The sequence below is a fragment of the Zophobas morio genome, unplaced genomic scaffold (genome assembly GCF_036711695.1).
Source record: "Zophobas morio isolate AGI-343-1 ecotype UQ-CSIRO unplaced genomic scaffold, CSIRO_AGI_Zmor_V1 ptg000008l, whole genome shotgun sequence".
Taxonomy (NCBI): Eukaryota; Metazoa; Arthropoda; class Insecta; order Coleoptera; family Tenebrionidae; genus Zophobas; species Zophobas morio.
In genome coordinates, this window is record NW_026972113.1 from 12,703,058 (window position 1) to 12,717,098 (window position 14,041).

Sequence of the window (14,041 nt, forward strand, 5' to 3'; positions counted from 1 at the left end):
CCCTGGCAATATTTCTTTTTGTAAACAAATTTTTGAATCATTAAAATTAACAGGTACTGACACCACGTACTCACAACGAGCTGGAATAATGAAAGTTTTATTTAGAACATTCGAATAATTTGTGATCGGTAAACAGATTTCTTTACCGTTGACTGATAATGATAACTTAGCACATCTCAAATTTATTATTGCATGATAAGCGCAAAGAAAATCATGACCTAGAATTCCATGAGCTGGCACAGGAAAATCATCTGCGACGATATGAAACGGATGTGTAAATGTAATTCCATTTACTTGAATTTTGCCTATTGCTACTCCAAGTGTCGTGACAAGATTTTCGTTAACACCTTTTAACAAATTTTTTTGATTAGTATTTACAAGAGCATCATCATTAACCTCGCATAATCTTAAAATTGAAATTTCCGAACCAGAGTCAAGTAACAAATTTGCTGATTCACCGTTATATGACAATTGCAATGGTAATTGCACGCTAAGCAGATTGGGATTTTTCAATGATGTAGTGAAAACTTTTCAATAATTATTTTTTGAACTATGAGATATTTGAAATTGTTTATCTAGGCAGTTTTGAGGTTTCGGACCGGAGTTTCGCTGCCTGTCGATGTACTCGGTCCTTGCCCGTTTCCCGAATACGAGTTTCGATTGTTAAAATAAGAATTCTGGCTTTTGTCAGCAGTGTTATTAGAAATGTTTTGGTAATTTGATCGCTTAGCATTATTATATTGACGTTTACGACAGTTGTCTATAGTATGACCCACATTCTTACAATATGCACAGGTAATGTTAGTATTGTTAACCTTGACTTCTCGCTTGTGTGCAGATCTAGCAAAATTTTGAAAGTCGGGCAATTTATTTGATTCTGAAGCTTTATTCGAATAACTCTGATATTCGCCTTGTGATTAGATTTGTAACATCTGATGAAATTATTCATTTTAGGGTAACTAGAATTTACGTGTCCAATACACTTTAAGGTGCGCTCTTCTTCGCAGGCTGCTTCAATTGCGGCAGTAAGATCATCAAACCTACTTGCTTTAATTACAAATTTTAAAGAAGGGACTAATCCTTCGACAAAAGCTTTTAGAGCCGATTTTTTGTTTAAATTTTTAATAATAGGTGCTGCTGCCTCACCTTCACTTCGTACACATGCATCGGTTAAATCCTGACATAAACGTTCAATTTTGTTAGCAAAAGACCTAACATCTTCATTTGGTTTTTGACGTGTACTTAATAATTCTAGCTGAATTTGAGCTATTGTTCTTGTCTCTAAAAACTGATTTTGAATTGCTGGTTTCAAAATTTCCCAGTTATCAAACTCGCCATATTTAACAATTTCATAAGCTAATCCTGATAATTTTGTTTTTACAACACTTAGAAAACTATCTTTTTCTGCACGCGTCGTAGCTGTATTATATACAATATCACAACAACTTAGAAATGTATGCAACTCTCGACGTTCGCCACTAAATTCGGGAATCATTTTTAACGCTATCTCGATTTGAAAAGGCATGATTTCGTCAAATAAATACTTCAAGTCTACAAGAAATTGATCATTCATAAAAAATTCGAACTTACAATGTATAGCGATAGAAGAATCCTGTGATTTGATGTGTTAACGCAATATACACGCACTTTACTCTGCTTTTTTTCACACACTCACTCACTAGCTGCAATCCAACGACGTAGAATTTCTTGATTTCCTTCCGGGACTGGATTCGAAAATGTGTACCACAACCACCAACGCTCTCTTCTGAGGACCAGAGACCACAAACTCTCCTTGGAAGACCAAAGACCACTCGCTTTCTTTGAAGGACCAGAGACTTACTTACGCAATCTCTTCAGGACCACAGACTTCAAGCAATCTCTTCAAGAAACGGAGACTTAAGGCAATCTCTTCAAGAACCTCTTTTTTCAACGAAAACCCCACACACCTGACACCACTTTTATGTTGTGAAGGGGTTGTGACTTAGACACATATATTTCGATTTCCCGTTTATTTCACTGCCCACATAACAAAACTTACATGACAACTTTATACATGGCCATGATCACATGGCAACTTCTTCTCTACCTTACACACATTCTCTCTTGTCTCTTCGTTGACTCCTCTATTTATCACTTCCTCGTAACGAGGGCAACTGACCATATTCTTACAAAATACAGAGGAGTCAGCGATTACAAAACATTTGGACAAGCAACCTAATTTAATATAGCTAACAAAACTATGTCGAAATGAAATTATAATGCAACAATAATGCAACAATAACCTACTTTACTTTACAATCCTAATCTGAATGTGAAGAGTTTATATCTTTGCTGAAAATAGTAGAGACGTCAGTCTAAATCAGCCGTTTTCTCCGTTATTTGACTGCATATTAAGAAAATAAATCGTGATCCTGAGAAAATTTCTCATCTTCCTGACAGGTAGACCTATTTTCGGACTACTTTAGTAAGTTTTACATTTTTACAAAAAATATTGGACACGACTTGTTTAATGAGTTATTTTCTCCATTATTTGAGGACATACGACGAAAATAATCACAGTTTCGTGATCCTTAGAAAATTTCCCATGAGATGCATACATTTTCGTAACAGATAGACCTGTTTTCGAGCCAGTTGCGGACTGATTTAACAACCTTTCCAATTTTACAAAAAATATTGGACACAGATTGGCGATCCTGAGAAACTTTCTCACCAGATACAAGCGTTTCCACAACAAACAGACCGGATTATAATAAATGAAACAACAAATCTCCATCATGAACGTTATTTAATTCGATAAATTCACTCAGCACGTCGACCGACCAACCACACACCAATTTCCCACCACAAGCTGTCTACCTAGCCCCAACATTCATCAACACGAGGTTAAATTAGCTAAGCAAGGGGCGACTTTGTATCCAATTTTCATTACCCGACCAGTATTTCATGACTTATTAGAATTTATGTCGAGTGTGGGAGGCCGTTAATCTACATTACCGCCCCCCGCCCCCGAAATCTCGCTCCTTTTAATTAGGCGGCGTATTTCCGTCTCGCGGCCTCGTTCAATTTTTCAACCTGGAGCGCCGCGACGCTGAATCTTAATGTTGCGCCAACACTCCATTAGCAGCTGAACATGGCTATTAATTTAACTAGCAGTTTAATGAGTCAAACTTAACAAGGCTGGAACAAAGGCAAAAGTTTGTTTGTGTTGTGTTACTTAATCCAGCCCCAACCTGCCTCCATCTGGGCTCGACCGAGCGCTGGCGGCTCTTTCGCTTCGACAGTTATCATAAAGAGCGGATTTTGGGCCAAAAAGCCAAAATAGGCGATAGAAACGGGGGTTTAGGCCCGAAAATAGAAAAATAGGCGCTTTATACGGGTTTTAGGAAAAATGAATTTTCAGTTTTTTGACTTCTCAATTTCATTAATTGATTTTTGATTTTCTTGAATTTCTCACTTCGATTTTTCGATTTTGGCGAATTTCGATTTTTCAATTTTTCGACTTTTCACTTTCTCGAGCTTTTGATTTTCGATTTTTCATTGTCTCAGTCTTTGAATTTTTCGGTATTTCGATTTCTCGGTTTTTCGACTTTTTGGCTTTTCGATTTCTCAATTTTTTGATACTCCAGTTTTGGAATTTTTCAGTCTTTTTATTCTTAAGTTTTTTGATTTTTCAATATCTCGATTTTTCAATTTTTCGACAACTCAATTTTTCGATTCTTCAAATTTTCGGTTTCTCGATTTCTTCATTTTTCGATTTCTCAATTGTCTGCTATTTCGATTTTTCAGTTTTCGACGTTTCTAAATGTTCAAGTTTTCGATTTCTCAATTTTCAATGTTTCTAATACAAAATTTTAATTTTTCAGTTCTTGGATTTTTCAGTTTCAAATTTTCGAATATTAGGTTTTCCATGTTTTTGATATTTCCATTTCTCTATTTTTTGATGTTTTCACTTCTCGGTTTTAGATTTTTCGATTCTACAATTTTTTTTCCATTTTTCAATTGTTCGGTAATTCGGTTGAGATTTTTCACTATTTACTCAATTTTTTTAATTTTAGATGTTCCAATTTCTCGATTTCTCAATTTTCCGATTTTAAAATCTTCGATTTTTCTATTCATCGAAGTTTTAATTTTAGGTTTTTCAGTTTTTTCATATGTAGATTTTTCTACCTATCAGTTCTAAATTTGTCGGGTTTTAAATTTTTAGATTTCTATTATTTTTTATTTTTCGGTTTTTTAGTTTTTCTGTTTCTCGAATTATCGAGATTTCGATGTTTCGGTTTTTCATCATTCAATTTCTCGGTGTTTGGATTTTTCAACTTTTCGATTTATCGATTTTTTCATTTAAAATTTTTCGATTTATAATTTTTCGATATTTCGATTTCTCGGTTTTTTGATTTTTCGGCTTTTCGGTTTTTAAATTTTTCGGTTTTCCAATTTTCGTCATTTCAGTTTTGGAATTTTTCAATGTCTCCATTGTTCAGTTTTTCAATTCTCCAATTTTCCGATTTTTCAATTTTTGCGATTATTTAAATATTGGCTTTTCGAATTATCGATTTCTATAATTTTCGATTTTTTCAGTTCTGTGATATTCTTATTTTTCAATTTTCGAATTTTTAATTTTGTCCATTTTTCAGATTTTCGATTTACTAAATTTTTCATTTTTCGATTTTACAATTTTTTGATTCCTTGATCTCGGTTAATCGATTTTTTCACTTTTCGATTTTTAGATTTGTCGATTTTACAGTTTTTTAATTTCTCGGTTTATCGAGATTTCGATGTTTCAATTTTTTGATTGTTCAATTTCTCGGTTTTTCGATTTTTCAATTTTTCGATATTTTTGAATTTTAAATGTTTTCATTTCTAACTTCGATCTTTTGATTTTGGCCAATTTCTCGGTTTTTCAACTTTTTGGATTTTCGATTTCTCAATTTCTTAATATTCCAGTTTTGGAATTTTTCAGTCTTTTTATTCTTAAATTTTTCGATGTTTCAGTGTTGAGGTTTTCCAATTTTTCGATTCTTCAAATTTTCGTTTTCTCAATTTTCTGCTATTTCAATTTTCCAGTTTTTGACGTTTCTAAATATTCAAGTTTTGGATTTCTTGACTTTTCAATGTTTCTTCTAATCTAAAACTTTAATTTTTCGTTTCTTGGATTTTTCAGTTTATCAAATTTTGAATTTTGGGTTGTTCTCCAGTTTTTTGATATTTCGATTTCGATATTTTTTGATTTTTTGACTTCTTGGTTTTAGATTTTTCGATTCTTCAATTTTTCTTTATTTTTCGATATTGTAGTTACTCAATTTTTTTAATTGTAGATTTCTCAATTTTCCGATTTTCAAATCTTCCGATTTTTCAATTCATCGAATTTTTTAATTTTAGGTTTTTCAGTTTTTTTGATGTTTCGATTTTTCTACTTATCAATTCTAGATTTTTCGGTTTTTCAATTTTTCGATTTTTAATTTTTTTGATTTTGAGGTTTTGCAATTTTTCTGTTTCTGGATTTATCGAGATTTCGATGTTTCAGTTTTTGGTCATTCAATTTCTCGGTGTTTCGATTTTTCAACTTTTCGATTTATCGATATTTTCATTTAAAATTTTTCAGTTTATAATTTTTCGATATTTCGATTTCTCGGTTTTTTGATTTTTCGGCTTTTCGGTTTTTAAATTTTTCGGTTTTACAATTTTCGTCATTTCAGTTTTGGAATTTTTCAATGTCTCCATTTTTCAGTTTTTCAGTTCTCCAATTTTCCGATTTTTCTATTTTTGCGATTAAGTATTTAAATTTTGGCTTTTCGAATTATCGATTTCTATAATTTTCGATTTTTTCAGTTCTGTGATAGTCCTATTTTTCAATTTTTCGAATTTTTAATTTTGTCCATTTTTCAAATTTTCGATTTACTAAATTTTTCATTTTTCGATTTTACGATTTTTTGATTCCTTGATCTCGGTTAATCGATTTTTTCATTTTTCGATTTTTAGATTTGTCGATTTTACAGTTGTTTAATTTCTCGGTTTATCGAAATTTCGATGTTTCAATTTTTTGATTGTTCAATTTCTCGGTTTTTCGATTTTTCAATTTTTCGATATTTTTGAATTTTAAATGTTTTAATTTCTAACTTCTATTTTTTGGATTTTCGATTTCTCAATTTTTTGATATTAGAGTTTTGGAATTTTTCAGTCTCTTTATTCTTAAATTTTTCCATTTTTCAATAGCTCGATTTTTCAATCTTTCGACTACTCAATTTTTCGATATTTCAGTGTTGAGATTTTCCAATTTTTCGATTCTTCAAATTTTCGTTTTCTCGATTTCTTAATTTTTCGATTTCTCAATTTTCCAGTTTTTGACGTTTCTAAATATTCAAGTTTTCGATTTCTTGACTTTTCAATGTTTCTTCTAATCTAATACTTTCATTTTTCGTTTCTTTTCGGTTTTTAAATTTTTCGGTTTCCCGGTTTTCGTCATTTCAGTTTTGGAATTTTTCAGTTTTTAGATTCTTCAATTTTCCGATTATTCAATTTTAGGGATTATTTAAATTATTATTTTCAATTTCTCAATTTCCTGCTAAATATTTTAATTTTCAGCCAAAATAGGCAAAAACAAGTTTTCTCGATTTCTTCATTTTTCGATTTCTCAATTTTCTGCTATTTCAATTTTCTAGTTTTTGACGTTTCTAAATATCCAAGTTTTCGATTTCTTGACTTTTCAATGTTTCTTCTTATCTAAAACTTAAATTTTTCGATTCTTGGATTTTTCAGTTTATCAAATTTTCGAATTTTGGGTTGTTTTCCAGTTTTTTGATATTTCGACTTCGATATTTTTTGATTTTTTGACTTCTCGGTTCTAGATTTTTCGATTCTTCAATTTTTCTTTATTTTTCGATATTGTAGTTACTCAATTTTTTAATTTTAGATTTCTCAATTTTCCGATTTTCAAATCTTCCGATTCTTCAATTCATCGAATTTTTTAATTTTAGGTTTTTCAGTTTTTTTGATGTTTCGATTTTTCTATTTATCAATTCTAGATTTTTGGGTTTTTCAATTTTTCGATTTTTAATTTTTTTGATTTTGAGGTTTTGCAAAACATGGAAAAATTGAAGAATGGAAATAGTGAAAAATCTCAACCGAATTATCGAACAACTGAAAAATGGAAGAAAAATTCTAGAATCGAAAAATCTAAGACCGAGAAGTGAAAACATCAAAAAATAGCGAAATCGAAATATAAAAAAAATGGAAAACCTAATATTCGAAAATTTGAAACTGAAAAAACCGAGAAATTGGCCAAAATCAAAAAATAGAAGTTAGAAATTAAAACATTTAAAATTCAAAAATATCGAAAAATTGAAAAATCGAAAAATCGAGAAATTGAACAATCAAAAAATTTAAACATCGAAATCTGGATAAACCGAGAAATTAAAAAACTGTAAAATCGACAAATCTAAAAATCGAAAAGTGAAAAAATCGATTAACCGAGATCAAGGAATCAAAAAATCGTAAAATCGAAAAATGAAAAATTTAGTAAATTGAAAATTTGAAAAATGGACAAAATTAAAAATTCGAAAAATTGAAAAATAGGAATATCAAAAAATTGAAAAAATCGAAAATTATAGAAATCGATAATTCGAAAAGCCAAAATTTAAATAATCGCAAAAATTGAAAAATCGGAAAATTGGAGAATTGAAAAACTGAAAAATGGAGACATTGAAAAATTCCAAAACTGAAATGACGAAAATTGAAAAACCGAAAAACTTAAAAACAGAAAAACCGAAAAATCAAAAAACCGAGAAATCGAAATATCGAAAAATTATAAATTGAATAATTTTAAATGAAAAAATCGATCGAAAATCGAAAAGTTGAAAAATCCAAACATCGAGAAATTGAATGATCAAAAACAGAAACATCGAAATCTCGATAAATCGAGAAACAGAAAAACTGAAAAACCGAAAAATTAAAAAAAAATGGAAATCTAAAAATTTAAAAACCGACAAATTTAGAACTGATACGTAGAAAAATCTAGATATGAAAAAACTGAAAAACCTAAAATTACAACTTCGATGAACTGAAAAATCGAAGATTTTAAAATCAGAAAATTGAGAAATCGAGAAATTGGAAAATCTAAAATTAAAAAAATTGAGTAACCACAATATCGAAAAATATCGAAAAACTGAAAAATCGAGAAATCAAAACATCGAAAAATTGAAGAATGGAAATAGTGAAAAATCTCAACCGAATTATCGAACAATTGAAAAATGGAAGAAAAATTGTAGAATCGAAAAATCTAAAACCGAGAAGTAAAAACATCAAAAAATAGCGAAATGGAAATATCAAAAACATGGAAAACCTAATATTCGAAAAATTGAAACTGAAAAATCCAAGAACTGAAAAATTAAAATTTTAGATTAGAAACATTGTAAATTGAGAAATCGAAAAGAAAACTTGAACATTTAGAAACGTCAAAAACTGAAAAATCGAAATAGCAGACAATTGAGAAATCTAAAAATGAAGAAATCGAGAAAACGAAAATTTGAAGAATCGAAAAATCGAGATATTGAAAAATCAAAAAATTTAAGAATAAAAAGACTGAAAAATTCCAAAACTGGAGTATCAAAAAATTGAGAAATCGAAAAACCAAAAAGTCGAAAAACCGAGAAATCGAAATACCAAAAAATTCAAAGACTGAAACAAGGAAAAATCGAAAATCAAAAGCTCGAGAAAGTGAAAAGTCGAAAAATTGAAAAATTGAAAAATCGAAATTCGCCAAAATCGAAAAATCGAAGTGAGAAATTAAAAAAAAAAATCGAAAAATTGAAAAATCGAAAAACCGAGGAATTGAACATTAAAAAATCGAAACATCGAAATCTCGATAAACCGAGAAATTAAAAAACTGTAAAATCGACAAATCTAAAAATCGAAAAGTGGAAAAATCTTAAAAATAGATAACCAAGATGACAAGAAATCAAAACATCAAAAAATCGAAAAATGAAAAATTTAATAAATCTTTAAAGATTTTAAAATCGGAAAATTGAGAAATCGAGAAATTGGAAAATCTAAGATTAAAAAAATTGAGTAACCACAATATCGAAAAATATCGAAAAATTTGAATTTTAAATGTTTTAATTTCTGACTTCTATTTTTTGATTTTGGCAAATTTTTTATATTCCAGTTTTGGAATTTTTCAGTCTTTTTATTCTTAAATTTTTCGATTTTTCAATAGCTCGATTTTTCAATTTTTCGACTACTCAATTTTTCGATATTTCAGTGTTGAGATTTTCCAATTTTTCGATTCTTCAAATTTTCGTTTTCTCGATTTCTTAATTTTCCGATTTCTCAATTTTCCAGTTTTTGACGTTTCTAAATATTCAAGTTTTCGATTTCTTGACTTTTCAATGTTTCTTCTAATCTAATACTTTCATTTTTCGTTCCTTGGATTTTTCAGTTTATCAAATTTTCGAATTTTGGGTTGATTTCGAGTTTTTTGATATTTCGATTTCGATGTTTTTTGATTTTTTGACTCCTCGGTTTTAGATTTTTCGGTTTTTTTGATGTTTTGATTTTTCGGTTTTCGTCATTTCAGTTTTGGAATATTTTCAGTTTTTAGATTCTTCAATTTTCCGATTATTCAATTTTTGGGATTATTTAAATTATTATTTTCAATTTCTCAATTTCCTGCTTAATATTTAAATTTTCAGCCAAAATAGGCAAAAACGAGGGCTCAAATAAAAAATAAAATTCTCAGATACACATTTATACACAATTTTCATTTATTTACCTGCGACCAAAATGAAAAAGCTTTCCCCTAGAGTCCGCTCCTTAGTTATCAAAAATTCAGGCGGCTGCTTGAAAATATCTGGCAACTTTATCGCGGTTGTCGAAAGTACAGTCGATGTTTCATACATGCATGAGGGGTTGTCGACGCGTAAATCTTTCCAGGGTGCTCTTGTGCCCGGAATGGGAGGAAAGTTGTATGAAAAATAAACAAGAGGCGTGCTGGTGCGGCGGCGGAGTCACGTTCGTGCCGCTGGGGGCAGCTGCGCCGCCCCGGGTCGTTCCCACGTATAAGGCGGCGGGAGCTAGGAGATTTGGATACAAATGTGTGTTCAAGAATTTTTGATCAGCGTGCTTTAATCATAAAATTACCGAAAACATCACCGGATCAATGTTGTCGCAAGCGTTTATTCTGTTTGAGCTCGGCTTGCAATGATTCCGAAACGAGGACGATTCTCTGGAGGATTTTTTGTGTGCTTGAAAATGGACCGCTTTCGCTGCTAAACTCTCGAGTGAAGTGAGCGTTTTAAAAAATTTACTTGTTTACGAGTTCGAAAAGCACAAATTTGTCTTCAGTTTTTCGATTTGCGTTTTTTAAAGTCGACCAAAATCCGCAAAATCGTTGTTTTAGTCGTTTCACGCATGTAAAACCCGCGATCGCTTTCTCGTTCCAGAAATAAATTCCCTCAGCCGTCTTTTCTCTATCCACACCAATTTATTTTTCAAGCTGTAATGTTCTTATCATAACGAAATAAAGCTTTCCGCGATATCTTTTCCTTCCCGGGTTACTTTCTCGTTTATTTTCCACTTTAATCCTCTTCTTTTACTCTGCAACAGCACAAATGGATTTCCTGTCGGTCGTTCAACCTCCCCCATTAGGAGTTAATCGCCCGAAGCCGAACGCAACAAATAAATCACGACGATCCCAGAATTTATGAAAATATCGGTGGTGCTATCGATCCCGGTGCTAAGTCGCTAGTTGTACTTGTTAGTTGCAAAGTTTGCCGAGTGAAATCTGAATACCGTAAATTCACCAGCGAGCGCGGTAATTGTACGTCTAGCCAGGAACTTCTGGATATATTACATGGAAATTCCAAGAGATCGAGATCCGGAATTACGGGACTTCGAAACGGTTAAATTAACTCCGGAAAATCTGGGCGAACTAGTTGCATTATCTTTGATTGTGCCCACTTTCAAATAAATAACTCCCATTCCTCGTTCCATTTTGGGCTGGCTACGATTTTAGGAAAATTAATGCTTAAGGGGGGCGCCAATTTTTGCACTTTGGGAAAGTCCATTCGAAAGATCCGGGAGTAAAAAAAAAAGCCAAAAAATAAGCCCCACATTTTCCATTGGTTGTCAGACCAAGGGGCGGAGCGTAATTACAAAATCCATATTTCCTGTTTTAAACATGTTTTAAGTTTCTTGTTGTGAAAAGAAGACTAAGAATAATAAAAAAAAAATTGGTCTAAAGAGTTTAGACAGTACTTCCCTCGCTGTCGGAAACTTGACGACTGCATGCCTATTGTGTTTTTTTTTCTCATTACATTTTTGTAGTGGGAATTTAAAAAAAAATTGTGATGACGTCATCAACATTTTTGCAAGGACACGTATATCAGTTGGGATAGATGTAGTGTAATACTAAGAATAAAATTATTGTATTCCCAAATTTTCGGGAAAATGAATTGGGTCGTTTTGAATATTGATTTCTTATAATCAATAAAATAATGAAACAATTTACTCACGTATACGGCGCCGGTGTGTAATATCTAGAGAGCGGATTTCTGTCGGGCTAGGCAAGGCCAAACTCGGTACGGCTCGTACGGGATGCGAATTCATTGCGGTTGCGGACTGCACTTCGTTTATTTGAGATTAGAATAACGCTGTTTCGTTGCACTCGGCTGTTAATTCCCGTTCTCATTTACTTAGCCGTTTGATTAACGAATCGTTAATTATATTTATGGAATTAGTACCGATTAAATTCAGTGATTATCTATCACCCGGCGATCCAGCACGTCCCCCCCTATAATCGTGACGTAGCCTGACAGAAATCCGCCGTCTAGTAATATGAGGGGCAACTGAAAATCGTTTATGTATAAACATTCTTAATTTAAGATGACAAGGGTAACAGCATACGTGAGAGTCAAACAGAGAAACTGTAAACAAAACGACCATCGGTTTTATTGCTTCGACTTCCGCTTATTATATAAAACATTGGGTTTTATTTTAATTCTTGACGGTGAAATTCACAATTGGTTGATTATAAACATGTCTATTTCGCATTCGCGGAACCAAGTGACCGCATAAAACAAATGGAGATCTGTAACGTTAAAGTCGATGTAAATAAGCGTGCTACCCTTATGTTTCAACCGAGTTTTTCCTTTAACAAATTTTGTGTCTACCAAATTGGGTTGGTTGGGGTGTAATACTAATAATAAGTGTTGCCTTTAATTTAATCAATAAAATAAATTGACTTCATTAATTTTTTTGGACCACCTCTTAAGAAAATCTAAAAAATATGAATGGAATGATAAATCACAAGTACAAACTCATCATATTTTTTGCATTTTAGATAGGATTTATTCAGCAAAATTTAAGGGTGACGTCATCAATTTTTTTAGGAGGGATGAACAAATACATTTTGAACAAAAGTTTACCATGCTTATAATAACTTTAAAATATTCCCAAGATTTCAAAGCATTCGGTTTTGTAATTCCTGATTAAATCGATAAAATAAATTCACGCCTTCATTAATTTTTTTGAGTCACCCTGCAAATGCAATTCCAAAAATATGAATGGAATGATAAATCACAAGTACAGACTCATCATATTTTGTACATTTTAGATACGATTTATTCGGCAAACTTTTGAGCTGACGTCATCAGTTTTTTGTAGAAGATAACCAAATATATTTTGACTAAAAATTTATTATGCTCTTTATCACCTTAAAACATCTGCAAGATTTCAAAGCATTCGGTTTTGTAGTTCCTGATTAAATCAATAAAATATATTTACGCATTCATTAATTTTTTTGAGTCACCCTGTATATGCAAATCCAAAAAATATGAATGGAGTGATAAATTACAAGTATAGACTCATCATATTTTTACAGTTTAGATAGGATTTATTCGGCAAACTTTCGAGCTGACGTCATCAATTTTTTGGAGGGGATAAGCAAATATATTTTGACTAAACATTTATTATGCTCTTTATAACCTTAAAACATCTGCAAGATTTCAAAGCATTCGGTTTTGTAGTTTCTGAGTAAATCAGTAAAATAAATTTACGCATTCATTAATTTTTTTGAGTCACCCTGTATATGCAAATCCAAAAAATATGAATGGAGTGATAGATCACAAGTACAGACTCATCATATTTTGTACATTTTAGATATGATTTATTCCACAAACTTTTGAGCTGACGTCATCAAGTTTTTGGAGGGGATAAGCAAATATTTTTTGACTAAAGATTTATGATGCTCTTTATAGCCTTAAAACATCTGCAACATTTCAAAGCATTCTGGTTAGCGGATTTAAAATTAAATTACAAAATGTTGTTTTATAATTTTGATTTTTTTTCCAAAAATCTGGACGTTTCGGGTGAAAAGTCGATTCAGAGTTGTAAACTACATGTGTAGGACTATGTTATTTTATACAATTGAAAACCCATTTACTATCTACAATTTTGAAGTGACGTCATCGCATTAGTGGTGGGGATGATTAGACAAATTTTGGTTAGCGTTTTACCATCTACATGATATTCTTAATATAAGTACAAAATTTCACAACAATCGGTCAAGTACTTTCGGAGATTATCTGTCTAATAAAAATCCGGGACGGCAGACGGACAGACGGACAGACGGACAGATAGACGGACAGACAGACGGAAATGGGAGACCTATTTCTTCGTCTTCTAGGGGTCATGAAAGATCGAGAAAACGTAAAAGTAGAGAGTCGGCCGACGGACTCGATTACAATACTTCCTTTGCTTACGCTCGGGAAGTAAAAGCAAAATATAAGCTGATTACAAAATATCGACTCATCGATTTTAATTAAGATTTGTTCTTAGTATAAAATATGTAGATTTTTATATATCAGCAATGTTCTTAACTCGTAATTCATATATTTATCAAATGCAAAGTACTGAACTAAGGAACAAAATTTTAACATCTTGAATATACAGGGTTTTTATAAATGTAGTTGGCCAAAAACCACACTTTGTCATGCGTCCTTGACCATTTAGTAAAGTTCAAAACTGAGAGGCGGCACGTTTTCATGAC

At 31.5% G+C, this 14,041-nt stretch overlaps 1 protein-coding gene across 1 annotated transcript in view; it reads left to right on the plus strand.

The window, feature by feature from the left end:
* LOC135124852 (uncharacterized) overlaps positions 1–14,041 on the plus strand; it is a 101,320-nt gene that overhangs the window by 86,343 nt on the left and 936 nt on the right. The window lies entirely within an intron of this gene.